The 25,241-nt window shown below is 46.0% G+C and overlaps 1 protein-coding gene across 2 annotated transcripts in view; it reads right to left on the reverse strand.

Annotated features, from left to right (window-relative positions):
- The window catches only part of LOC135370168 (mucin-2-like), a 72,980-nt gene extending 48,970 nt beyond the window's left edge, over nt 1-24,010 (reverse strand). For both annotated transcript variants that reach the window (XM_064603869.1, XM_064603868.1), the window contains exon 1: nt 23,910-24,010. The gene's annotated coding sequence lies outside the window, so the exon portion shown is untranslated. The remainder of the gene's footprint in view (nt 1-23,909) is intronic.
- Nucleotides 24,011-25,241: the final 1,231 nt, after the last annotated feature.

Here is a 25,241-nt window from a genome sequence, read left to right on the forward strand (position 1 = left end):
GTCCGGACCTCTTCGACCGAACAGAGATTGATTCATTTGATCGCAACGCCTTGCGCTTCGTTGAATCGTGAAGGCACGCAGGCATCTCACCGTCACCTCGTTCTGTATGCAAAGCGCGTGAACCGAACTTGACTGGTGTCGATGAACCGGTTTGTCTTGGTGAGCCCTTCTTCAAGAGACACCGGTCGCTGCACTGCTGTCATTGATTCAATGAAACACACAAAAGCGAGAACTCGTTGTTGCCGCGTCTGCAATGTTCTGCTACGGTCACGATCGGCTTCTCCTGGTTCATGTGGGTCTTTCAATGTACGGATGTACCGTAGGGCGCTCTGGCTATAGTATGGTATATGAAATGATGAGATTATGAGGCGGGTAATGGTACTACGTCCAAGTTCTTGCTCTGACATGAGGTCCTCGTGGCCAGATAATACCAGGGCACATAATGACAAAATATAATAAAGTATTCCCGACCTCCTGTTTTCAACAATCAGAAGATATCATTGGAAGACATGACAGACTTGATGGCCAATGTCTTCCAACACGCCAATGTTTGGCCATGGCAAAGTTGTTAGGGCTCGTGTAGCGCTGTGCCTCGAGTATGTTATGCAATGAAGCTCTGTCTTATAGTGTGTACAGGAAAACACTAGGGCCTATCTGAAATAGTCTGAGGTCGTTCCATGTCCCCTCTCTTTTCCCATGATTACGGTCGTCTTCGTGCAAGTGGTGACGCGAGGCCGACTTCGGCAAGGGAGTGCAACATCAGCACCGACACTTTGTATCGTTTGGAGTTCATTGTACGCGGCAATTCAAATATTTTCCGAAATATTCCAGGGAGGTGGATATCCCAACCCAGATGGGAGTTCCCAGAGATGGGAGTAATTCATTACAAAGTAACGCACTACCCGGTAATGACTAGATAATGCGAATGCATTACAGTTTGTGAATTACATGCATTGTGTGCATGCATTACATTCCCCACATCCCCACCAGCAATGGGATAGAGTATCGTCCCTGGAGATGAAACTCCCCTTTCGTCATCTCAAAATAAAGTTGTTGTTGTTGCATGTTGTGGAGTAGTAGTGAGCAATGCAATGTCATTGCCGTTCTATTGAATGGCGGCCGTTGAACGTTTTTGGCAGTTGGTTCATTACATTTTGGTAGCGTGACGCGTATGTGTACTGTTGTTGCTTGGGTCGAAAATCCAGGCTTTGTCTAAAGCCAGCACTTACAAGCTGCGCCTGGAACAACCAGGTCCCCAAGAAGGAGGACAGAGCAAAAGTGAAGTCTTTCAACGCCAGGTCCTTCTACGCTGCATTTAATCTCATCTATGGTTGCTCATTTAGATTACAACAACAACAACAAATAAGTTAATGATAATGAAGATTAGATAGATTATATTAGATTAGCATACAGCCATCCCTCGACAAAATCATTCGTATGCAGCGATCTTATAGAAGCTCTAATTGATATCACAAGTATTGCGCAACGAAGCGAAAGACTATATAATCGCGTCTCTTTACTGTATATGCTGCAAACATGACATGGGGCTGTGTAATACTCTGGTCAGACGGCGAATTCAAGGCCGTTGGCAGAACGGCCGTAACTGCACCTGTATAGCCCAACCACCATTTCGAATTACATCGTTCTCTCCCTTGATTTTTTTTTAACAGGAGGCGTACGCCTTTTTTGTGGCAATTATGAACTGCATAATTGTCACCAAAAAGGCGTAGGCATCTTGTTTTCAAAAAATCGGGGCAGAGAACGATTTCATTCGAAATGTCGGTTGGGCTATACAGGTGCAGTTACGGCCGTTCCGCTAACGGCCTTAAGTTGCCGTCTGACTAGGCTATTCGAGACTTCTAGGAGGAACGTGATGCCAAAGTAATGTCCTTACTTCATAAAAATAATGGCATTATTCACGCATTGCAAAGCATGAAAAAGCGGCGCGTACAGTATATAACGCGTACGACTTTACAAAAAACCACAATGAGTAATGGTAACCTCATTACTAAATAAAAGTAATCTCCCCAACGCTGCATGGTCCTTCGTGCGTCAATTAAAATGTTCAGTGCGCAGAAAAGACGAGGAGGTAGTCTGATAAACAGCGCTCGTTGGCGCTTATCTTTGGCCAAGGCTCTATTTTTTTTTCAGCACGGCAGAGCGTCGCTCTCTAATAATTGTTTCAACAATAGTGTTGGTCACCCCCCTCCCCCCCCCCCTCCCGGGATTTCTCCGTTTCTCGCAGGCGGTCAAGCGGCGAGTTCCGTAATGAGCGTGCGTTGCCTGCCAGCGTGCGCTGCCGCTGCCGCTGCCGCCGCCGCCGCCGGAAGCGTAAAAATGAAAGTGGCTGGCCAAGGACGCATCCTTCGCCGCCAACGCTCCATGCCAAGCGTTGGCCTCTAAACGGCAGCCAATGGCGCCACGACTGTCACGTGACGGGCATTCTCTATTCGCCGGGGCGCGATCTTTTGAACTTAATTAAAACTCGCCCCGCGTAGATCGATGCGTATACAAACTGCGACGTATATAAACTGTACCGTGCAGGAGACGTCGTGCCAGCATGGGGCGTCGGAGGTTCCTCGCGCCACGGGGGGGAAAGGGGGGAAAGATCAAGTTATAGGATTGGTACATTAGGAAAATTCTGCGTCACTCTTAAAACAAAGCTTCACCACATATAGCACGCTGGAGGCCACCCATCGTACAGAGTGACACCTGTATCGCTCTTGATCTGTGCAAATGCGCGGGGCGTACGCCTTTTTGTAACATTTCTGCATAAGTGTCACAAAAAGGCGTATGCCTCCTGTTTTCAAGAAATCAAGGGAGAGAACAATGTCATTCGGCATGATGGTTGGCTAGGAGCGTACTATGTGTTGAAGTTCATTTTTAAGAGTAAAAGACTGTAGTAAAGTGACATATGCTCGATGCAGTTCCGCTATGGGCGTTCCCAGGATATTTTTCTAGGGGGGGGAGTGCTTCCACTGGGGCAACCCCCCCCCCCCGCCCCCCACCTCTTTTTTTTAGGCGGACGTTGCGGGCTGTGGGGGTGTTGAGATGCTCCAATTATGGCATCTGAGAATAATCATTACGATCTATGACTAAAGAGCCCACAATTTTCACAAGCGATCCTGGAGCTGCGGAAGGAACAGGGCCCCGTCTTGCCCCCATATCGGTACGCCCATGAGTACCGCATGACTCGAAATATGCTAAAACGGTTGCACCCCATGGAATTCGGCTCATTGGGAACTCGCAAAATTTTCTCTACTTGATTATACTATTCTACTTTGGTACGACCTCTACATCCTGTATCATCTACTAGAAGCCTTACTGTTCTCGTTCCACGCCACACTAGGATTTTATCTTTGCTCTTTTAGCATCTAGCGTTTCGATGAGAACGTAGATGAGACGTAAGACGTAGTTCCTCACGAATAAAAAAAAAAAAAAAAGACAGCGCATACCAACTTGCCCACATTATTGCCTTAACGTAGTTCCTCCTATATAAATATCCCCCTTTTTTTATAATTGACACAAAAAGGCGTACGCCCATTCTCTCTTCGAATCAGAAGCGATAACATTATCATTCGTGGCAATGGTTGGCGCACAGCGTGCTATGTGCGGTGAAGTTATGCGTTTGGAGTGGAGTGTACCATAAAATCAGAAGAATCAGTTATCGCTCCGATGACTTTGTTTTCTTTCCTTCTTCTGCTTTACTTTATTTATTTTTATTTTTACCTTTTTTGTGTGTGTGTGCGCGCAATATGTGAATGGAACATGCTGCTACATTACGATTACCTCCACGTCAACAGCAGAAGTTTCTATGTGTGTCTTATTTCTATTTGTATTTTATAGATAGGATTGACTAAGGGTACTAAGTGGCATGTATCGACCTTATTCTACATACAACCCCCCCCCCCCCCCTGCTCTAATGCCCTTATATGGGTATCTAAACAGAAAACCTTCCGGTAAAGCAACATTAATAGAAGATCCCGCGTGTCAACCGGTGTACCGGGCGTGCATCGCTACTGGCGGTTGCTTGTTTTCCTTCTCCATGCGGCATGAGCCGCTGTGTGAAATGAAAAAGGGTCGAAGGCCACATGTGTACAGCATCATATTGGAGTCTCTCCAAGGCGCCTATTTTTTCGCTGTTGCGGTCACACACAGGAGCCTCCAGGCTGGGCTGACGTTATTTGCAGAAAAAGGAACTAGTATCTGCCGTGACTCACAAGGAAGGGGTAAAGTTCACGGACGAAGTCTTCTCTGTCGTCACTCTCTTTTTGCGCGCGTACAACATTCCTGGACGCATCAAAAACGTGCCGTACGGGTGCCGTAACCATATACGCATAGCACAAAAAGACCCCGCGGGGGTGACGAGCCACCGAACAGTATTTGAGAACCGCGGAGAAATGCTCGTGCGGATCCTGTTCGCACAAGGCCTCTAAATCGTGAGGGGGGGTTCCAAGAGCTGCTCGCTATGGGCCCTCCGAGGGCCTAAGTAGCCATGCACTCTAAGAAAAAAGGGGGGGGGGAATATGTTTAATGCAAAGTAAGAAGGAAAGGGAAAGGTTAGCCACGGTGTGGGCTTGCTATTCCCTAATGCTTTCAAGCAAACAGAAGAAAACAGCTGGGGTACAGAAAATTATCAAAAAATACAGAAGTAACAGCTCCTTCACTAATCGTTGCGCATCAGAGAATGCCCAGGAGTTTAGATTCCCGAAGGAATCGTGTCAGCGCAGACGTGACTTCAGCGTGCTGGGTAGGGCCAAGTAGCACCGCGAGGGAAAGCTCTCGGTAGCCTAGATGAGCAAGGCGGCGCCTGAGACTCGATCGGTGGACTTCGTACCGCTGGCAGGCAATGAGAATGTGTGGCACATCGGCTTCTACGTTGCACGTTGGGCAAAGAAAAAAGGGTGCGAAAAGGTGGTAACCTCTATAGTTACCACCTATAGGTCAACATAGCCTCTAACAAAGGGTGTAACAGGGTGGTAAAAGCAAGTATCATGTATCCAAATTGCTGCAAAAAGGCGTACTCCTCCCTCGCGACCTCGCTACTGAATCGGAAGCGGTAGCCCTATCATTCGTAGGTATAGCTGGTAGAACTTTGCAACCTTTTAGGCACAACATGTGCGACAGCTATTACCTCCTAAAAGGTGTAACTGTACCGCCTTTTTTTTTTTTTTTTTCTAAGAGTGTGGGCTGCATCTCTACGATGCAGCTATATAGGACATTGCAAGATGGGTTGCATGTCCTCGCCTGTAGCGTTTGCATACAAGGACTGCCCCGAGGAGTTCGAACATATTGAGGAAGGTGTTAGGGCACAGGGGGCAGAATGCTTTTGCCTGAGTCTCAGAGCCACAGACATGGGTCACCAATCACGAGCGGTACTCCTCCACCTTGATGGAACGCGAGGACGTGCTGTGTCGTCCAGTCGCTCAGCACCACGGACGCACACGCGCAGACCTGCTGTCTGATGGGAGCGTAAGGAGCCCAGCGCAGCTTAGGCAAATGCTATACGGATCACGTGAGGTTCTTCTGGTTTCCTTACATTAGATTAGATTAGAGGAGAAAAGAAAAATACGGACGAGTTAGCCTTTCCATTTACTGAAGCATAACATCAGGAGACCGTGCCACTCAGGTGCAGGCTATGTCAGAATCAGCTCGGTGTTTCTTGTTTGAGCGCTTGACTTCCATCATTGTACCAAATGCTGCCAAGGGATCGTGGTGGCCTCCATGATTACTGTTATTTCTGACTCTTGACGCAAGCTTTGCAACACGTAGGGATGGCCATCTAAATACGTGAAGTCTTCGGGCGTTAGTCATTGTGGGGGAGAGAAGCTTTGGGAACGTGTCGGCGACGTTCCAAATTCTGAGCAGATATCTTATATGTTCCGATATATTGCCTGTCGACAAGCCGATGTTCAAGCGAGACAAACAGTCCCATTTATGAGCTGGGACAGATGGTCGCCACCACGCGGGACATCAATGCCGTCGCTGTCTCCGGTGGCGTAAGTGCGTACGCGAGACATTGCGGTTAGTGGGGCCGGTCATACCGTTCCTGTGCGGGTTGCCAAATTCTTTGTGCTGTATACAAAAATGAAAGTACGTGTCCCCTCCGTATCGCATGCTTAACAGTACTAACCACTGAGGAACTCCTGACTCAATTGCTATCGTCGGCAAGCCTAGAGAAAGTTTCAAAGCATCGAGAGAGTACCCTACACTCTTAGAAATGAACTTCACCGCATAGCAAGCTCCTATAGCCAACCATCATCTCGAATGATATCGTTATCCTCCCTGATTTGTTGAAAACGGGAGGCGTACGCCTTTTTTTTTTTTTTTTTACAATTATGAACGGCATAAGTTTCACAAAAAAGGCATACGCCTCCAGTTTTCAACGAATCAGCGCAGATAACGATATCCTTCGAGATTATGGTTGGCCAGGAGCTTGCTATGCGGTGAAGTTCATTTTTAAGAGTGTATATCTTCACTGGAAGTCGTCGCGAAGGGGATAGAAGTACTTACTTCGTACATTTTATCACTTTCTTATTGAAGAAGAAGAACTAGAGAGACGGCAGTGCCGGAATAATAATAAAATCATCATCATCATCATCATCATCATCGACAGCGTAGAGGGTAATTATTATTATTATTATTATTGTTATTAATTTCTCTCTGCACTGTCGAATATGTGATCGCCTCCGTCAAAGCTGTTTGGTCGTACCTTCGTGCAAGATGGGAGTCCCTTTTTCACTAACCGTCGTTACTATCATTTGGGGCTGCTCACACGGGAAAAGTCGAGTCGGTCCGTGGCCATCTTGCATGACATCATTTGTTCATCGCTCCCACCACTTCTAGGTTACTCGATGTAACGTCTGTCCTTTCTTATTTTTCACAGGCTCACTGTACTGCATCTCTGCGTCTCTCTTTGTCCACGTCTGTATAAGGTGGTGGTGCTGGTGGTGGTGGTGATGATGGAATTGCTTGTCTTAGTCGGCCACGCTCTAGGCGTGCAACGCCACGGCTATTGCAGGGGGCGGGGGAGGCTATCGTGAGTCCTGGGCCGACTTCACGGGGAACACAGTGCCGACATTTGTCTTTAAGCCGTCTGAGGAAACACTGAGACAGCACCAGCCGGTGCCCGAATTCGAACCCGGGTCACCTCCCAGACTGGGCGTGGAAGACCATCATCTACACTCTAAAAACTGAACTTCACCGCATAGCACGCTGTGCGCCAACCATTGTCAAGAATGATAGGTTTATCGCTTCTGATTCCAAGAGAGAGGTGGGCGTACGCCTTTTTGTGGCAATTCGGATATATGAAAATTGCCAAAAAAAGGCGTACGCCCCCCTCTCTCTTCGAATCAGAAGCGATAATCCTATCATTCTTGACAATGGTTGGCGCACAGCGTGCTATGCGGTGAAGTTCAGTTTTTAGAGTGTAGCCAAGACGCCACGGGAGCTGATCACTGTCTGTACGCAAACGTTCATCATCCTCATCTACCATAGCTGGGAAACATAGTTATACATTTAGTCAATAGCTCAGCCCTGGCCAACATCTCTTCGTGGACGACGGCCAGAGACTGAGGAAGAAGAACAAGAATTTGGAGTAAGTTAAGTAAGTTTACACGTGACGTGAGCCAGTCTACACTCTTAAAAATGAACTTCACCGCATAGCACGCTCATAGCCAACCATTATCTCGAATGATATCGTTATCTGCCCTGATTTGTTGAAAACAGGGGGCGTACGCCTTTTCTGTGACAATTATGAACAGCATAAGTGTCACAGAAATGGCGTACAGCCCCCGTTTTCAACAAATCAGGGCAGATAACGATATCATTCGAGATAATGGTTGGCTAGGAGCGTGCTATGCGGTGAAGTTCATTTTTAAGAGTGTAATATCAGAAATTAGTTGGTATTGACGTTGGCGGGAAAAAAAATGAGAGAAATTAGTATATCCAGCTCGATAGGGACGAACTTAAAAATAAAAAAAACAAAAAAACAAGGCGAAAACAGCCACTAAAATTTCGCTGCAAAGCGATCGTGGCTGCCACACTCTTAAAAATGAACTTCACCGCATAGCACGCTCCTAGCCAACCATCATCTTGAATGATGTCGCTATCTGCCCTGATTTGTTGAAAACGGGAGGCGTACGCCATTTCTGTGACACTTATGCTGCTCATAATTGTCACAGAAAAGGCGTACGCCCCCCGTTTTCAACAAATCAGGGCAGATAACGATATCATTCGAGATAATGGTTGGCTAGGAGCGTGCTATGCGGTGAAGTTCATTTTTAAGAGTGCACCTTAGATTTGCAGCTGCACGGGGGTATTCGTTAATATGTAACTTACAAAAAAGAAAGCAACAACGCGGGAAGATTTTTAACGGCAGCCAAGGCTCACGCGACGCGGGCCAAGTCGAGATGGAAACGCGTGAGTTACAACAGTCAATTGCTGGGTCATACCGCTTCTCATACACTCCTAAGGAGAAATATGCTAATCTGCTCCACAGTGCGTGACTGCACGCGTCGTCTGGGAAATAAAATGCCCTTCGCAACCTTGCACGGTTTTTGGCCCCCCCCTTCCTGACAGCCATACCGGGGGAACGTCTTTATTGTTCTCCCAATTGTTCTCCCTTTCTTAAGCAAGCGGACAAAGGGACTGCAAATGCCAGTAAGCTCTCTTACTCTTTTTTTTTTTTTTTTTGGCGCTCAGGTTTCCGTTTTGGTTACAGCCTACACTCTTAAAAATGAACTTCACCGCATAGCACGCTCCTGGCCAGCCATCGTCTCGAATGATATCGTTGTCTTCCTCGATTTGTTGAAAACGGGAGGCGTACGCCTTTTTTGTGACAATTATGAACCGCATAAGTGTCACAAAAAAGGCGTACGCCTCCCGTTTTCAACAAATTAGAGCAGATAACGATATCATTGATGGGACTATAGTTGGCTGGGAGCGTGCTATGCGTATATAAAGTATATAGTTATACTTTAGTTGTTGTTTTTTTCTTTTGCTGCTTACTCACGAATCCACAGGCTCATCTGTCCTATATACTCTAAACAGAGAGCATCACCGCATAGCACGCTCCTCGCCAACCATCATCCCGAATGACAACTTTCTCTCCCTTGATTTGATGAAAACGGGGGGCGAACGCCATTTTTGTGGCAATTATGAAATGCATAATGCCACAAAGGGACAAAGGGGTTGTACGCGCCCCGTCTTCAGTAAATCAGGAGAAAGGGCGATACGCCACTCGGGATGGTGGTTGGCTATAGGAGCTTGCTATGTGGTGAAGTTCATCTTTAAGAGCGTAGGTAAAGCTCACAGAAAGTTGGTACGCCTGAGCAAAACTACACTCTTAAAAACGAACTTCACCGCATAGCATCTTGCTAGCCAACCGTCATCTCGAATGATATCGTTATCTGCCCTGATTTGTTGAAAACAGGAGGCGTACGCCTTTTCTGTGACACTTATGAACAGCATAAGTGTTCACAGAAAAGGCGTACGCCTCCAGTTTTCAACAAATCGGGGCAGATAACGATATCATTAAAGATCATGGTTGGCTAGCAGCATGCTATCCGGTGAAGTTCGTTTTTAAGAGTGTATAGTTGAAACAAGTTTCATAGTGATTTGTTGCTCTAGTAGAACGCAAACGGTGCGTGTTGTCGCTTTTCTAAGTATGCGCGGGTTATATTGAAAAGTGTTATTTCCGCTTCAGTTTTTGTGTTCCCTACACTTCTAAAACAGAAATTCACACTGCCCGCGGGAGATCGTCATTCAGGATCATATCGAGAGTGTATACGCCCCTTTTCGAGAACTTTATATCGTGCATTCATTAAAAAAATAAAATAAATAACACTATAGCTCCTGTTTTTATCGAGTAAGCGGACAGTACGACATGATTCTGGTCGGCTCCGAGTGGTACCGGATGAACGTTTGTTTTAGCAGTGAATAGCACACATGCCTTAAAATCACAACCTTTGTGATTTTGTGATCGTCATGTGTAAAACTTCAACTTTAAAACTTTAACTGAAGATAACTTATTTGAGTACAAGTCTCTTTTGGTTGTCTGCAAGAAGTTCACGCCTTGATAATGTAGCGGGCAATATCAGACCTAGGAACTAAAAAGAAAGTATCGTTAAGGTATAGGCTAGGCTTCCGAAGAGAGAATAAAATGTCGCTCTTGACACGTGGTCGTTGATACAGAGTGAAGTCATTATGCGGCGAAGGCAAGCTATCATCTTCCAGACGTAGTCCCTCCTAAGAGATCAGACGCATTCCAGACATGCAAGGGGCCATATGTTTAATTCAGAGGTTAGCGCTTCAGTTGCTCTCGTGGCGCTCCCGTGGTATACGATCATTGAGAGACAGAAATTCTCCAAAGGAGCAGCTTCCCCTCTTTTTCGTCGTTCACCCCACGCTGGTGTGGTCAGTCAGGAGTGGCATCCGGCGGAGCTTCCTCTTCAGCGTTTACAAATGAATGAACGATGAACTGTGAACTACTACTAATATGAACTATTTTACACTTCGTGTAAAATGTAATTTCGCATATGTATACGCATGAATGAGAGAATTTGAATATGAAAGTTTCTTTCGCGAATGGCAAGCAAACGTCACTCTCGCGGCTTCTTTACAAAGGCCGCATACTATAGGATGTCGTACGTGCCTGGGTAAATTACTTCTAAAATGTAATTAAATTACATTGCTCATTACTCCAGTTATAATTTAAATTAAATTACGTTACTCGTTACTGCAGCTGAAATGTAATGAAATTATATTACAAATTATATAGTTGGGTGGGAGCGTGCTATGCGTATATAAAGTATATAGTTATACTTTAGTTGTTGTTATTGCTTTTTTTTTTCTTTGCTGCTTACTCACGAATCCACAGTACAGTGACTACGAAAAAGTAATGACATTACTAAGTCATTACCACTGCGAGCTTAATCACATTCTTCTATTTGTCTCTTCTACATGTCAGGGTGCCACGGATGACGAATTGTTTCCCAATGTAGAGACGAAGATGATACAATGTATCACGGCAGCAGGGAGACTGTCCGGAGGATGGGGCCCGCAAACAATGATTCTCCAATGCCACAAACCGTTAACGTGAACGCTCGATTCTTTTGTAAAAAGTAGTGAGTAATGTCATTAAAATTACTGCCCAAATGTAACTAAATTACATTACAAATTACATAATGTCAAAAGTAATGCATTACGTTACAAATTACCAGAAAACGTAATTCATTACTGTAATTTCATTACAGTAATGACATTACTACCCAGGTATGATGTCATAGAACAACTTTTTCTTGGAGCACGCTCACATAGTCCAACTTTTCCTTGGGTGGTATATAACGGTGATATCATCAACATTGTTCTACTGCTATCATCCTAATCATCAACGTCGTCATAGAAGAAAACACAGTACCGGTTGTTCTACACGACTCTGAAGCATAAAAACGCATGGATATATATATATTTGTATCCCATGTTTACGTATACTTGTGTTGATATTGGAAAGAAAAACTGAAGTCCATCTTTGTGGCGAAAGCGCTATGTAGCGTTATAAACACTCTTAAAAATGAACTTCACAGCATAGCACGCTCCTAGCCAACCATCATCTCGAATGATATCGTTATCTGCCCTGATTTGTTAAAAACGGGAGGCGTACGCCTTTTTTGTGACAATTATGAACAGCATAAGTGTCACAGAAAGGCGTACGCCTCCCGTTTTCAACAAATCAGGGCAGATAACGATATCATTCGAGATGATGGTTGGCTAGGAGCGTGCTATGCGGTGAGGTTCATTTCTAAGAGTGAACGTTTGTATGTGTATACAAAGATAAACGATAAACTATGTAACGCGGCTCTTGCGTAAAGGCCTTAAGATCAACATGATGAACGCATCGGAATTTCTCACTGCGTACTTCCCTTTTCCTTTTTAACTGCGAGAGTGTCGCACTCCACTTCGCTGCATTAAAACACAGAAGCACGCCTGAGTTTTGGTGCAGCAACTGGAAATTTATTCCGCTCACCCTATCTCTCTCTCTCTCTCTCTTTTCTTTCAAATCTCCAGTTGGATATCTGCCCGACACTACAACAAGATGGGCTGACGTGATTTGGACGAAATTCAATTGCTATTCCGTGGTGCACGCAGTTAAGCGAAGCCGTTTCCTCGCTTCTAGAGACGTAAAAAATCTTCAGGATCAGTCATTTCGAAATCGACACTTTTCGAACCGTTGAAGGAACGTACCGCGGCCCCCCGTTTGCGGATCTTATAGGGCTGCTTTCTTTTCCTTTCTAGTATCTGAAGGGATAATGTATGGTGTGTGCACCGTTTACTTCCTGGTACATTCCATGGGGCCTTGAAGATGCCAGCCGGGACTTCAATAGACTACCGTTCGTCCTCTTGCAGAAGACAAAAGACAAGAAGCGTCGAGAATCGTGCTTTTGCAGAAGACAAAACAAACGCCGAGAATGACGTTATGTCGTTGCAACAGGACGTATTCTGCTGGACGGTATATACATGCGAGTAGACAGTTCCAACCGCATCGCAAAGAGTTCCAGGCTTAAATATACGGAGATGTCGGGACATGAGTATAGTGGGCCCGGGCACACATGCACTAAATTAACTTGTAGACAATAAGAATCGAAACTACACTCTTAAAAATGAACTTCACCTCATAGCACGCTCCTAGCCAACCATTATCTCGAATGATATCGTTATCTGCCCTGATTTGTTGAAAACGGGGGGCGTACGCCATTTCTGTGACACTTATGCTGTTCATAATTGTCACAGAAAAGGCGTACGCCCCGTGATTTCAACAAATCAGGGCACATAAGGATATCATTCGAGATAATGGTTGGCTAGGAGCGTGCTATGCGGTGAAGTTCATTTTTAAGAGTGTAGGAAAAGAAATTACGAAAGAATATAGGAAGGTAGCGGTACAATAAAAAAAAAAAATGGAACCCCAGCGCATAAGCAAAAGTTCAGAAGCGACCCCTATTTAGGATGGTATTGTTCCCGTTTTACAGATTTGTTGAAAATATGGGTATAGGAGTGCACCTTTTTCTGGCAATTCGGATACGCGTTAATTACCACAGAACCGCGTTCGCCGCACTTTCTTCTCAAATCCGAAGCGGATCAGTTCAGTTGCATCGTCATATTCTTTCGGTACGCTCGTATATAACATATCGCTATATTACAGGCCGTGCTTGTCGACCGGCACAAGCTCAAGAGGCGTTGGACCACCAATGTGGCGCAAAAACTGTTCTCCCTCGAAGGCATCGCATTTACCGCAATCCCTGTAAAAACTCGTGAGCCCTTCCAAGTTTCTCGCTTGGGTTTGACCTCCAGGCGCATCCGCCTGCGGGGGGCCCCCTGAGAGGGGCTACAATTAACGCCCCGCATTCACAATCGAGAAAGGCCCGCCACCCTGATTTATGATCTGCTTCATCGAGTGTGTTGTCCACCCATCCACGCGTGCCGGTCAGCATCGTCTGCCGCTGCTGCACCTGCTGCCTTATTTCTGCGGTGCGCATCTCGCCGACGCGACTATGGGATACACTCTTAAAAATGAACTTCACCACATAGCACGCCCCAAGCCAACCATCATCCCGAGTGACATCGTTCTCTCACATGATTTGGGGAAAACGGGAGGCGTACGCCTTTTTGTGACAATTAACATTTCTGCATAAGTGCCACAAAAAGGCGTACGCCTCCCGTTTTCAACAAATCAAGGAAGCGAACGATATCACCCGGGATGATAGTTGGCTAGGAGGGTGCTATGTGGTGAAGTTCATTTTTAAGAGTGTACGCGACGCCAGTTACCTGACTAACACACGGCCGGTGATGGCGATACGTTGCCACCATGCTTCGGACACACATACACACACGTAAGCAGACGATGATGAGGTGGGGCTGATGCCGGCCAGCAAGCACCGGACATTGTGCGTTGGGCAGCCGTGGATTCTATGACTATCTACGCGTGGTAACACGTGCGCCACATCCGAGGGAACAAGGAATGAATGATGCACTGCTGCTACGAATGGTACCCTACACTGTTAAAACAGAACTTCACCACATAGCACGCTCCTAGCCAACCATAACCTCGAATGATATCGTTATCAGCCCTGGGGGCTTAATCGCTTCATCGTCGTTACGGTCGTTACAAGCTAACGAGCGGCGGGAAATTCAAAAAGGTGGGCACGTGACACATTGCGAGTGACGTGTACCACGGCCTTCACGTATCGCGCGAAGAGCGCCGTGCGCCTGTTTTATCACGTGCCCACCTTTTTAAATTTCCCGCCATTCGTTAGCTTGTAACGACCGTAACGACGATGAAAACGGGAGGCGTACGCCTTTTTTGTGACACTTATGCTGTTCATAATTGTCACAAAAAAGGCGTACGCTTCCCGTTTTCAACAAATCAGGGCAGATAACGATATCATTCGGGGTTATGGTTGGCTAGGAGCGTGCTATGCGGTGAAGTTCATTTTTAAGAGTGTACCCTAGCCACACGGCAAACTTAATGCATTAAACGGAATGGCATTTACTTCACCTCCTAACCAATCATTATGCGGACTATAATTGTCACAGAAAAGGTGTACGCCTCCTATTTTCAACAAATCAGGGGAGAGAACGATGCCATTCGAGATGATGGCTAGTTAGGAAGTGAAGTAAATGTCATTCCGTTTAATGCATTTAGTTTTACTGTTTGGCTAGGGTATTACACGTAAGGTGAGTATTTGTGTGACGACATGCCACACGTGTCGCATGGTAGGACTACGGAATTACTACCACAAAAATCCTAATTACCCGACTATACTACAAATTATTTTGATAAGGATCCGAACGACATTTTGTCAAACAACTGGCATAAAATCTCGCGTTCTATACAGTACACTCTTAAAAATGAACTTCACCGCATAGCACGCTCCTAGCCAACCATAATCTCGAATGATATCGTTATCTGCCCTGATTTGTTGAAAACGGTAGGCGTACGCCTTTTTTGTGACAATTATGAACAGCATAAGTGTCACAAAAAGGCGTACGCCTCCCGTTTTCAACAAATCAGGGCAGATAACGATATCATTTGAGATGATGGTTGGCTAGGAGCGTGCTATGAGGTGAAGTTCATTTTTAAGAGTGTAGGTTTTAGAGCCTGTAAATTATTGCGTTCAGCACCTAATCCGGGATAACGTTTGCCCGTCATCAGGCTGTATATACGAAAGGCCAACTATAGACTGGAAGAGTTCGCCACCGGTCATATGCCTGCCGGTATATAGCCCCCGCCGTATAGGCCATTCACAGAAATCCCTACTAGTATGTGATGGTGGCCACGTACCTGGAGGTAGCAACGGTAATCCTGCTGGCTGGGAATGCGGGAGGAGCAATGCGAATAATTTCGCCTCCTGTCGCGATTTGAGGAGACACGTCAAGCGCGACGTGCTTCTGGTGGGCCGCCTTTCTGGAAACGGCAGAGGGCGCATTCCGGTGAGCAGTTTTTGTACCTTCGGCGTATCGAGTGTATATACGCGGCCACATCCGAGCACATTTGAAACACACCAAGAAAACATGAGACGCATTAAGCTGGTTATGATGGAAGAAAAACCCCGGGACACAGGACACACGAGACAACAAATATAGGGTTCGAGAACTTGTCCATATCCTCTGCTGCTTCACTTTTCTTTTTCTTTTTCTCTTTTTTGTTTGTGTATGTGCTCTTGCATTTTGGAATATGGACCCATACCAACACTCCCGCCTTTCAGCTCTTAGTAAATTGTCCGTTGTCTGCGAGCGAATAAGCCCCAGGCTCGTCTCCGAGTCTGCTGTCTCTTGCACTCCAAGCAAAAAGGGTGTGAAAAGGTGGTAACTTCTATAGTTACCACCTATAGGTCGACATAGCGTCCGATAAAAGGTGTAAAAGGGTGGTAAAAGCAATTATCATGAATCCAAATTGCTACGAAAAGGCGTACGCTCTCCTCGCCCACCGAATCAAAAGCGGTAACTCTATCACTCGTAGGTAGCGGGTAGAACTTTGCAACCTTTTAGGCACAGCATACGCGACAACTATTACCTCCTAAAAGGTGTAACTGCTCCACCCTTTCTTCTTAGAGTGTGTGAGAACGATCGTAGTCCGTAAGAACGTGACGTTAATCCCTTGTCACTCCTTCAACTTCACCGTGACACTAACTTCAATATACCGTCTACTATTACAAGATTATTCACCTTTTCTTTTCTTTTCTTTTCTTTCTCCTTTTCTCCTTTTCTTTCTCCTTGTGGGAGTAGCAGAATTCGTCAGTGACGAATTCAATATCTTCCGGGTTTTTTTTCTATAATCAAACTCAAACTCACTCACAAGAAAAAAGCGGCGCAAAAATCGAAGTGTACGCATGCGAAATCAGTGAACGACTCCACTCGGTAGACGTGTTGAAGGGCGTTCATCCTTTCGCCATTACCGCGTTTGTCCAGGAAATTATTATCATTTTTTTTCCCCTTCTCCTTGATTGCCGCTAGTCATGTACCGTAAGGGATGCGATCCCGGGGCGTGTTTCCTCTTTGTGAGAATGGGCGTGCGATGGTGACCCCCGTCGGCAAAGGGTTAAACCAACAACGGAATGAACTTCCATGTTTGCATTGACGTCTTCCGGAGGCCACTGGCCTGGGGGGGGAGAAATACTCCACTGTGACCCAGTCAGAGAGAGATTCCCAGTCAAGTTCAAGTGTGCATTCCGTTGCGGAAGGCTGCATTTGTGCCTCGCGCTCCGGTATGTGCATGCGCGCACACTGCGACACTTTTCTTAGATGCACATTCTCTGGCAGCCAGCAAGAACAGCGGGTCAGCCTCGCCTCAGTGGAAGACAGGCGCTGCCATTTATTCTGCGCTCCCGGTATTCGCGCTTCTGGCAGGTTTCAGGAAGCCCACACTCTTAAAAATGAACTTCACCGCTTAGCGCGCTCCTAGCCAACCATTATCTCGAATGATATGGTTATCTGCCCTGATTTGTAGAAAACGGGAGGCGTACGCCTTTTTTGCGACAATTATGAACAGCATAAGTGTCACAAAAATGGCGTACGCCTCCCGTTTTCAACAAATCAGTGCAGATAACGATATCATTCTGGATGATGACTGGCTAGGAGCGTGCTATGCGGTGAAGTTCATTTTTAAGAGTGCAACTGCGGCCACTATTCAAAGGTTAACGACGTTCAATGGGTTTGCCGCGGAAAATTTCACGCGGAACGAATTTATCTGATGGGACGAGATATCTATAGCGTCACATCAGCCGCGACGTCTGGACAAGTCAAGTAACAAAAAGAAAAGGGTGCTACTACTGCTGCTGCTGCTGATGATGATGATGATGATGATTATCCTGATTTCTTGGTAACGATAGGCGTAAGTCTTCTTGTGACACGAGTGTGGTTACCTTAATTGTCACAAATACACTCTAAAAACAGAACTTCATCGCAGAGCACGCTGTGCGCCAACCATTGCCGCGAATGATCTGGTTCGAAGAGAGAGGTGGGCGTACGCCTTTTTGTGACAATTTGGATATATGAAAATTGCCACAAAAAGGCGTACGCCCCACTCTCTCTTCGAACCAGAAGCGATAACCTTATCATTCTTGGCAATGGTTGGAGCACAGCATGCTGAAGTCCTGTTTTTAGAGTGTAGGCGTACGCCCGGCGCTTCCCACAATGCACTCTTTAAAAAAAGGCTGGAGGAGTTACACCTTTTAGGAGGTAATAGTTGTTGCATATGTGGTGCCTAAAAGGTTGCAAAGTCCTACCTGCTACGTACGAATGATAGGGTTACCGCTTCTGATTGGTCATCGATGGGGGCGTACGCCTTTTTCTAGCAATTTGGGTATATGATAATGTCGTTTACCACCCTTTTACATCCTTTACCAGACGCTATGTTGACCTACACTCTTAAAAATGAACTTCACCTCATAGCACGCTCCTAGCCAACCATTATCTCGAATGATATCGTTATCTGCCCTGATTTGCTGAAAACGGGGGGCGTACGCCATTTCTGTGACACTTATGCTGTTCATAATTGCCACAGAAAAGGCGTACGCCCCGTGATTTCAACAAATCAGGGCAGATAACGATATCATTCGAGATAATGGTTGGCTAGGAGCATGCTATGCGGTGAAGTTCATTTTTAAGAGTGTAGGTGGTAACTTTAGAAGTTACCACATTTTCACACCCTTTTTTTATTCTTAAAGTGTGGAGCCTCTTATAACAGTATCACACTTTGCCATGGTTCGCGTTCAGCGTGTAATGTCTACGAAGCGCTGTTTTCACGGCGCGGTTAATTATTGATTATAAAAAACAGAATCATACTACTATTACAAAAAATTATTTGAAGCAGGCCAACGTCCTTAATTTGACGAACCCTCGAAGCGCCTATAGTAGAATCGCCTCGGGAACTACTTGCATTATGTGCGCGTGGAAATATGAAAGGATAATAAGAAAGCGGAAGCCCTAGACGAGGCAAGTCAGTAAAGCTAAGGCACGCATGCAAGAAGGTGGCGTGCAGGTAGAACGGGTTCCCGTATAGTTGTAAATCCGCACGGGTTCCATGACTATATACCAGCCGTCCGTCCGTCCGGGTCATTGACTCACCACCAGTTGCTTGACACTCAGCTGACAAACCCCAGACGGCATTGTACCTTGCGGTGCATGCGTGTCGGAGGCGACCATAATACGGTCAATATATATTGTTACTTTTTCCCGCGCTTCTTCTTGATTGATTGATTGATTGATTTTTAAAAGAAAAAAAATGGAGGCGCTTCTTCTTACCCTGATTAGCTCCATCATTTTCGGAGTTGGAAGATGATGATAACGATGACTTGGTGTTTAATGGGGACGCGTGATTAGTTTAGCTAGATATAAATTTGAACGATCGAGATAAGAATGAGATTATCACTGCAGTAGCGGAATTAAAGCCATGTGAAACTTAAACGAGCGTTATCTCTATACTAAAGAACTCGTACCTCTTTCAAAAGGTACAAGGGTCCAAGCAATAGGGTTTGGTAAAAAAAAACATAAAATAGCGAGAAATGGCACTGAGGGAGATGTTGATGCTGATGGGCGTTTGAACGGCAGCAAGCTGACCCTCGCAGTGTCTGCAGTGTGATGGATCTTCGCCCCCGCCCCCAAGTAAAAATCTAATTGAAGAAGAAAAAAACCTGCCAACAATTAAGTACGTTCCAGATCATCACGAGCGGCACCGCATTACGAAGTATTCCAGAACGCAGTATAAGAAGCGCGCTCATCCTGCAGTAAGACGTGATACGCTGTTACAACTCCAACGTGGTGTTCCAATTTGTCTTACGAATAACGTATATTTGAGCAAGACAACCATGAATAGTTGTCGGGTGCGTGATAGCCTTCTACAGTACGATATGTTGTGCAAGTCCGTGCGATATATTTACAGTGCGCACACACCATCATCCTTAAACACTCGGTAATGTCCATCTCGAGGTGTCGAGTATGTATTGTACGTGGAACGAACCATCGCAGAAGTCATGTATGTTCAAACACCTAGTTTATCTATACCTGTCATCGCAACCGACGACATTGAAAGCGCTCGGACGGCGTAATTGTTACAGCATTTCCGGAATATACTGCGAACTTGTTTTGCTCGACCCAATGCGAAAATTCTCCGATTCCTGGCGTTTTCCCCTCGAACAAAAGATCGGTTTACCCCGCGTTGAGCACGCGCCAACGAAACTGACAACTGGATGTTTCCCGGGACATCGAAGCCGCGCTTATGTGGGATGCAATGCAATCTTCTCGTTGAGTCAGAGGCCACGTTTCTCGCGGTTCGGTCACGCACTCTCGCTGTGAACACGACGACTGCACCCCGGACCTTGGAGCACACCAACCTCACGACCGTGTCGTCTTCCACACTTCGAATACCTTAACGGAGCCCTCCGACGTCTGCCTTCGGGACCGACAGAATTTTAGACAATGCCTGCGGGTGTTTCCCTTTCTTTTGTTACGTACATTATCCTAAGTATTATTTTGCTCGTTTTCGTCGTTTGTAATAAAGGTGGAAAAGGTTGAGGGTTTATTCACTGACGTGACCTCGGCCGCCATGCTGTATGTCCCTCGACGTTGTGTTCCCGCATTCGTTCGCTTCCACGTGCTTTTTGGATAACTATTAACGTCGATAACATGGAAATTGCTTGGATGTGCTACAGACCACACAGTACAATAACTTTGAAACACCAAATATACGGTGAGTGCGATATGGGTAATGGCTTGGATGGGACCTACAATATGGCGACCGGTGGCAGCACATCTGCGTGCTATAGCGACAGTGGCGGTATCCTGCGGATGACGTCATGTGAATAAATCAAATTGCGATCAGTGGCTGTATAGGCGCCGGCCGAAGTCCTGCACTCTTGAAAATGAACTTCACCGCATAGCACGCTCCTAGCCAACCATGATTGCGATTGATATCGTTATCTTCCTTGATTTGTTGAAAACGGGAGGCGTGCGCCTTTTTGTGACACTTATGCTGTTCATAATTGTCATAAAAAAGGCGTACGTCTCCAAATCGGGGCAGATAACGTTATCATCGACTGACAGTTCAATTTTTATTCCTTCCCGTAAGCGCCTGGGAATGCCGCCGGATCGTTGCTATATGTCGTAACGTTCACGATATAGTTTTGAGTCAAGTTTTTAATAGAGCGAGGTGGTATTGTCTGTGCATTCCGCAAGGGAGCTTCTCTCCAATTTTAGAGGTAACGTGCCGAAACGTCACTTATAGTGCGTACAGTCACTTCTGCACTAGAAAGCCTATACTGTATATACTAGATATTGTGGTAACTCACTGGTTTCGTGATGCGAGGAAATCTATAAAACGTCTATCGTCTATCAACATCTATCAACACTACGACTCCACTGGCTGACCGGCGTTCTGGCATTGCAAAGATCGCCCTACACGAGCGAGATGGAGGTGTCAGGAGTCTATTGCATGCTTCTGGAAACACAGCAATTTGCAGTGCAGTGTGTGTAGCGCGCCTGATTTCACAAAAACGTCACCTTGGAAGAAACAGCGCGACAACAGCACAAGACTTCATCTCCTTTTTTGTTTTTTGTTTTGTTTTCTCGGAGTAGCAGAACTTGTCAGGTGACAAGTTCAACCTCTCCGTATTATTTTTAGTCCGTCCAACTCCAACTTCATCCAGGCACTTCTCATTTTGACAAACGCTTTGTCTGCCGAAGTGTGTATATTCCACATATTTCTTTTTGCTCACAAATCTAGGTGATACACGTGAAATGTCGTCGAAGCGAACAAATGATAATTAAGTACCGGCCAACGACCACTCGGCCAATGCGACTGTCTTTCTCTCTCTCTTTTTTTTTTATGTCCTTATTATCTTCTGTTTGCCTCGCAGTCTATAAAAAAGTTGCTGTCAGTGAATCTCTCTCGTCCTTTATTCACCGTTAGATATCCTCCAAGTAGTAGTGCTGTTACGTCCTTTCATTATTGGGCGTCGGATACACAGAGGAGAAGAGCAGCCAAGGCTGTCTCGCCAGGTGCATCCATGAATGGCTTTTGTGCGGCCCGTTCCTTATCATCGGAGTCAACAGCGCGTATACATGGCTTCCGGCACAACTTAATCCGTTCACATTCTAACGAATCCTTCATTGAATCTTCTCAGAAAACGCCGGTGCCTCCGCGTCCGAGAAACAAGGCTCACAGAGTCAGAGAAGTGGCGGCATTGACGTGGAATTTTTTTTTCTTTTTTTCTTTTCTCAGAAGAAAGTACAAAGCTATAGTTTAGGTCAGCATCGCGAACAGAGCCCTTATCCTTTTACGTAAGCTGGCCGTTAACATTTTTTTTTTTTAAAGTTATATAGCGAGAGAAACTTCGCATCGGTTGTTATAATTGAGGATTTTTCCAGCAAACTCCTTCTCCTCCGTACACTTAAAAGAAGAAGAAGAAGAAGAAGAAGAAAAAGAAGGATCTGGGAACAGTCACAGACGTTCACCGAATTATACACTCTTAAAAATGAAATTCACCACATAGCACGCTCCTACCCAACCATCATCTCGAATGATATCGTTATCTGCACTGATTTGTTGAAAACGAGAGGCGTACGCCTTTTCTGTGGCAATTATCAACAGCATAAGTGTCACAAAAAAGGCGTACGCCTCCCGTTTTCAACAAATCAGGGCACATAACGATATCATTCGAGATGATGGTTGGGTAGGAGCGTGCTATGTGGTGAATTTCATTTTTAAGAGTGTACGCGCTGCGCAAACTATTATCACAAATCATAGGGTTATCGTATCTCATTCGTAGAAAGATGGGGGCGTACGTACGCCTTATTTTGAGTCAATTATCATTTTGCCACATTGGCACAAAAAGGCATACGCCCACTCTCTCTCCCTCTTCGACTCAGAAGCGATATCCTTATCATTCGTGGTAATGGTTGGCGTAGAGCGTGCTACGCGGTGAAGTTCTATTTTTAGATTGCAACAACCCCCCCCCCCCCCACACACACACACACGTAAATACTTAAGAAAAAGGCCACGAGAAGCCCAGGAAGCCAGCAGATACGAACGTCACCCTCCACCCCACCTCCTTGCGGAGTCCCAACGCCACCGCTGAGCTCAGAACCCCAATCCAATCCCTGTTTACCATCATTATGTTATCACGCTTCTCTTATCAGTCTCTATCACGCATATACCTTTCCGCGCGATACGAGCGCCTCGATCGAGCAAAACATTTATCACCCGTATATAGTGAAAGTGAAACTGGAAATCTCTCGGAAGGAAAGATGCTTGACGCACGCAAAAATATTACTTCTAGAACGGAAATCAATTATCAAGATCCACTTTCCCGACTTTGTATGGGCGCCCAGCGGGCATCTGGGGCTGAAGCTCGACGCACTATATGCAACCGCCTCTCACGGTGATTCCGGGATTTCTTTCGCCACTTCTTTACATTGCACGGAAAGTGGTTTGTTCCATCCCGGAAAGTGTCCGGCGCATCTCTTTCCGTCTCTCGTCGGTGCACGATTCAAGGTCAACGAGAAGATTCCCGACCGACGGACCCTGCCTTCACCTGACTCAGTGTCACTGACATCCTCCTCGAACGGGTGCCGCGCTCGGACACCATACATCACTCGGACGGACAATAAAGAAGACACTTGGAAGGAGATGGCATCCTTTTTGGGGCAACGCCTTGTCTCTTCAGTTATGTCATCATAATTTTTAGGGGGGTTTCTTTGCTTTATTTTTTTTTTTTTTCGGCTGACGAGTGGGCGGCGGAGGGTAACTTCACAAGTACGCGTCGCAGGTAACACAGACTACTGTACAAACAGGCGTTCAACAGGATTTTTATCTCATCTTCTTAAGGTACCGTGCAGGGAGACGCTTTGGAAACTGGTCGTGCAGTTCATTGAGGTACCGATTTTTACGTCGTAAAAAAGCATTGACTCCGATGCTCGCAAATGAGCAGCTCGCAGCTTCGTGGAGGAGATATTCACGCTACATAAAGTCAGACTGACCGTTGGTGGCATTTGTCCTGACGCGCATTAAGAATGTTAAAGGTCGCGTTTGGGTAATTTACGATGATGCGAGGGCACGATAGGTGTTGCTTCGAAAAAACAAAAACAAAACAAAAAAACTTCGCGATGCCGCAATAATATTTCGAAACTTTTACTCGCCGTCCCTGAGCCCGACGTCAATCGACCCTTCTCGACCAGACTCTCTGTTTGAATAGCTGGACGGCGCACTCGAAAACACAATCATGCAAAAACGAAGTCCCTTCAGAAACGACACAGCCGGAGAGAGAGAGAAAAAAAAACATAGTTTAAAACTATATAGCATCCGATGAGAACAACACTGCGAAGATTTTCCGTCTATACGTATTCCACGAGACACCCACCTGTTGTCGTCTTGGTAGTACAGGGTGTCCCCCGAGGAGCAATCCACAGGTGGACATGAACGGCACAGCGAAAGCAGAGAGAGAGATTTTTCGGATGTGAGTGCGCTTCACGTTTAAATAGCGAACGGATAGCGCCGGCGGCGACCATCCCTCTCCATTGGCTGCCTCGGCCGCTCCGGGGGGAGAGGAGGAAATAACTCTCTGCGGGGATTTAGTCAGGAGCCCAAAATAAAGGCGGCATCTTCCGGCCGGTCAGGGTGACCGTACGGCAGACGTCAACCACTCAAGTGGAACACACACACACACAGATTCGAATTAATACGGGGCAATGTGTGACCCCGTGACTGCCTTTGAAAAGATCTTACATGATTTCCTTCTTTCGCAGATAACAGTCTACCGGGGGTTCCACGAATAACCAGGAAGCACCACGGTACCGTGCGCGTGCTGCTGGGTTAAGGGAATTCGCGCATTTAACACTTGACTGCGCTACGCGTTTTTTGTCCCGTATATATAAACGGACATTCGTATATATAAAAAGCGCGTCGGATCTTTTAGCGGCCGTGAACTCTTGTGCGATACATCGATGCACCTCGCCTTCGATCTTGTCGACACTTTCTGATAAGCTTAAGTATCTGTCTATCGTGCCGCCTCTGATCTTGACAGGGCCCATAAACTCCGCAACCTTTTTTTTCGTTTTTGCTTTTTACTACTTGGGTCTATTTCCACGACGACTGAAACAGAGATAATGTGTGCTCGTGATATTTAACTATCGCTGGTCTCTCGCTCACGCTTGCCACATTGATCGAGTTCGCTGTGGTTCTTCAGTAGACACACAAACACACACAAAAAAAACAGTTACAAGTTGAAAGTAATTGAACCGATTGTATCTCATTATGGCCGAAGTCTCATTACGGCCGATGTCTCAATACGGCCGATAATCCTTTAATCCCCAAGTGTCTCATTACTGCCAAAGTCTCAATACGGCCGAAGGTAGTCTCATTACGGCCGAAGATGTCTCATAACGGCCAAAAGTCAAAATGTGTATTGTAACGTGCATTGACATGCAATGTTGCCAGCCAGGTATGGATATACATTCCAGAGTGTATAAGCCATGCGGTGTGCCCTTAGGGCCCTTATCATATATATACACACATTGTGAGACAATCAGTATGTTATCATACCACAGCACAATGCAGCATATTGTGTAATGTGTACACCCCAAAGGTAGTGTTGATGTTGCTGTGAAGCAGCAGGCTACTTTGTGGAGTGCTAGGAACCAGGGTTGGTTCGCGGTTTACAGGGATAATTTAAGCGCTGATGTCATCGAATCAT

Source organism: Ornithodoros turicata, chromosome 10, assembly GCF_037126465.1.
Source record: "Ornithodoros turicata isolate Travis chromosome 10, ASM3712646v1, whole genome shotgun sequence".
Lineage (NCBI taxonomy): Eukaryota > Metazoa > Arthropoda > Arachnida > Ixodida > Argasidae > Ornithodoros > Ornithodoros turicata.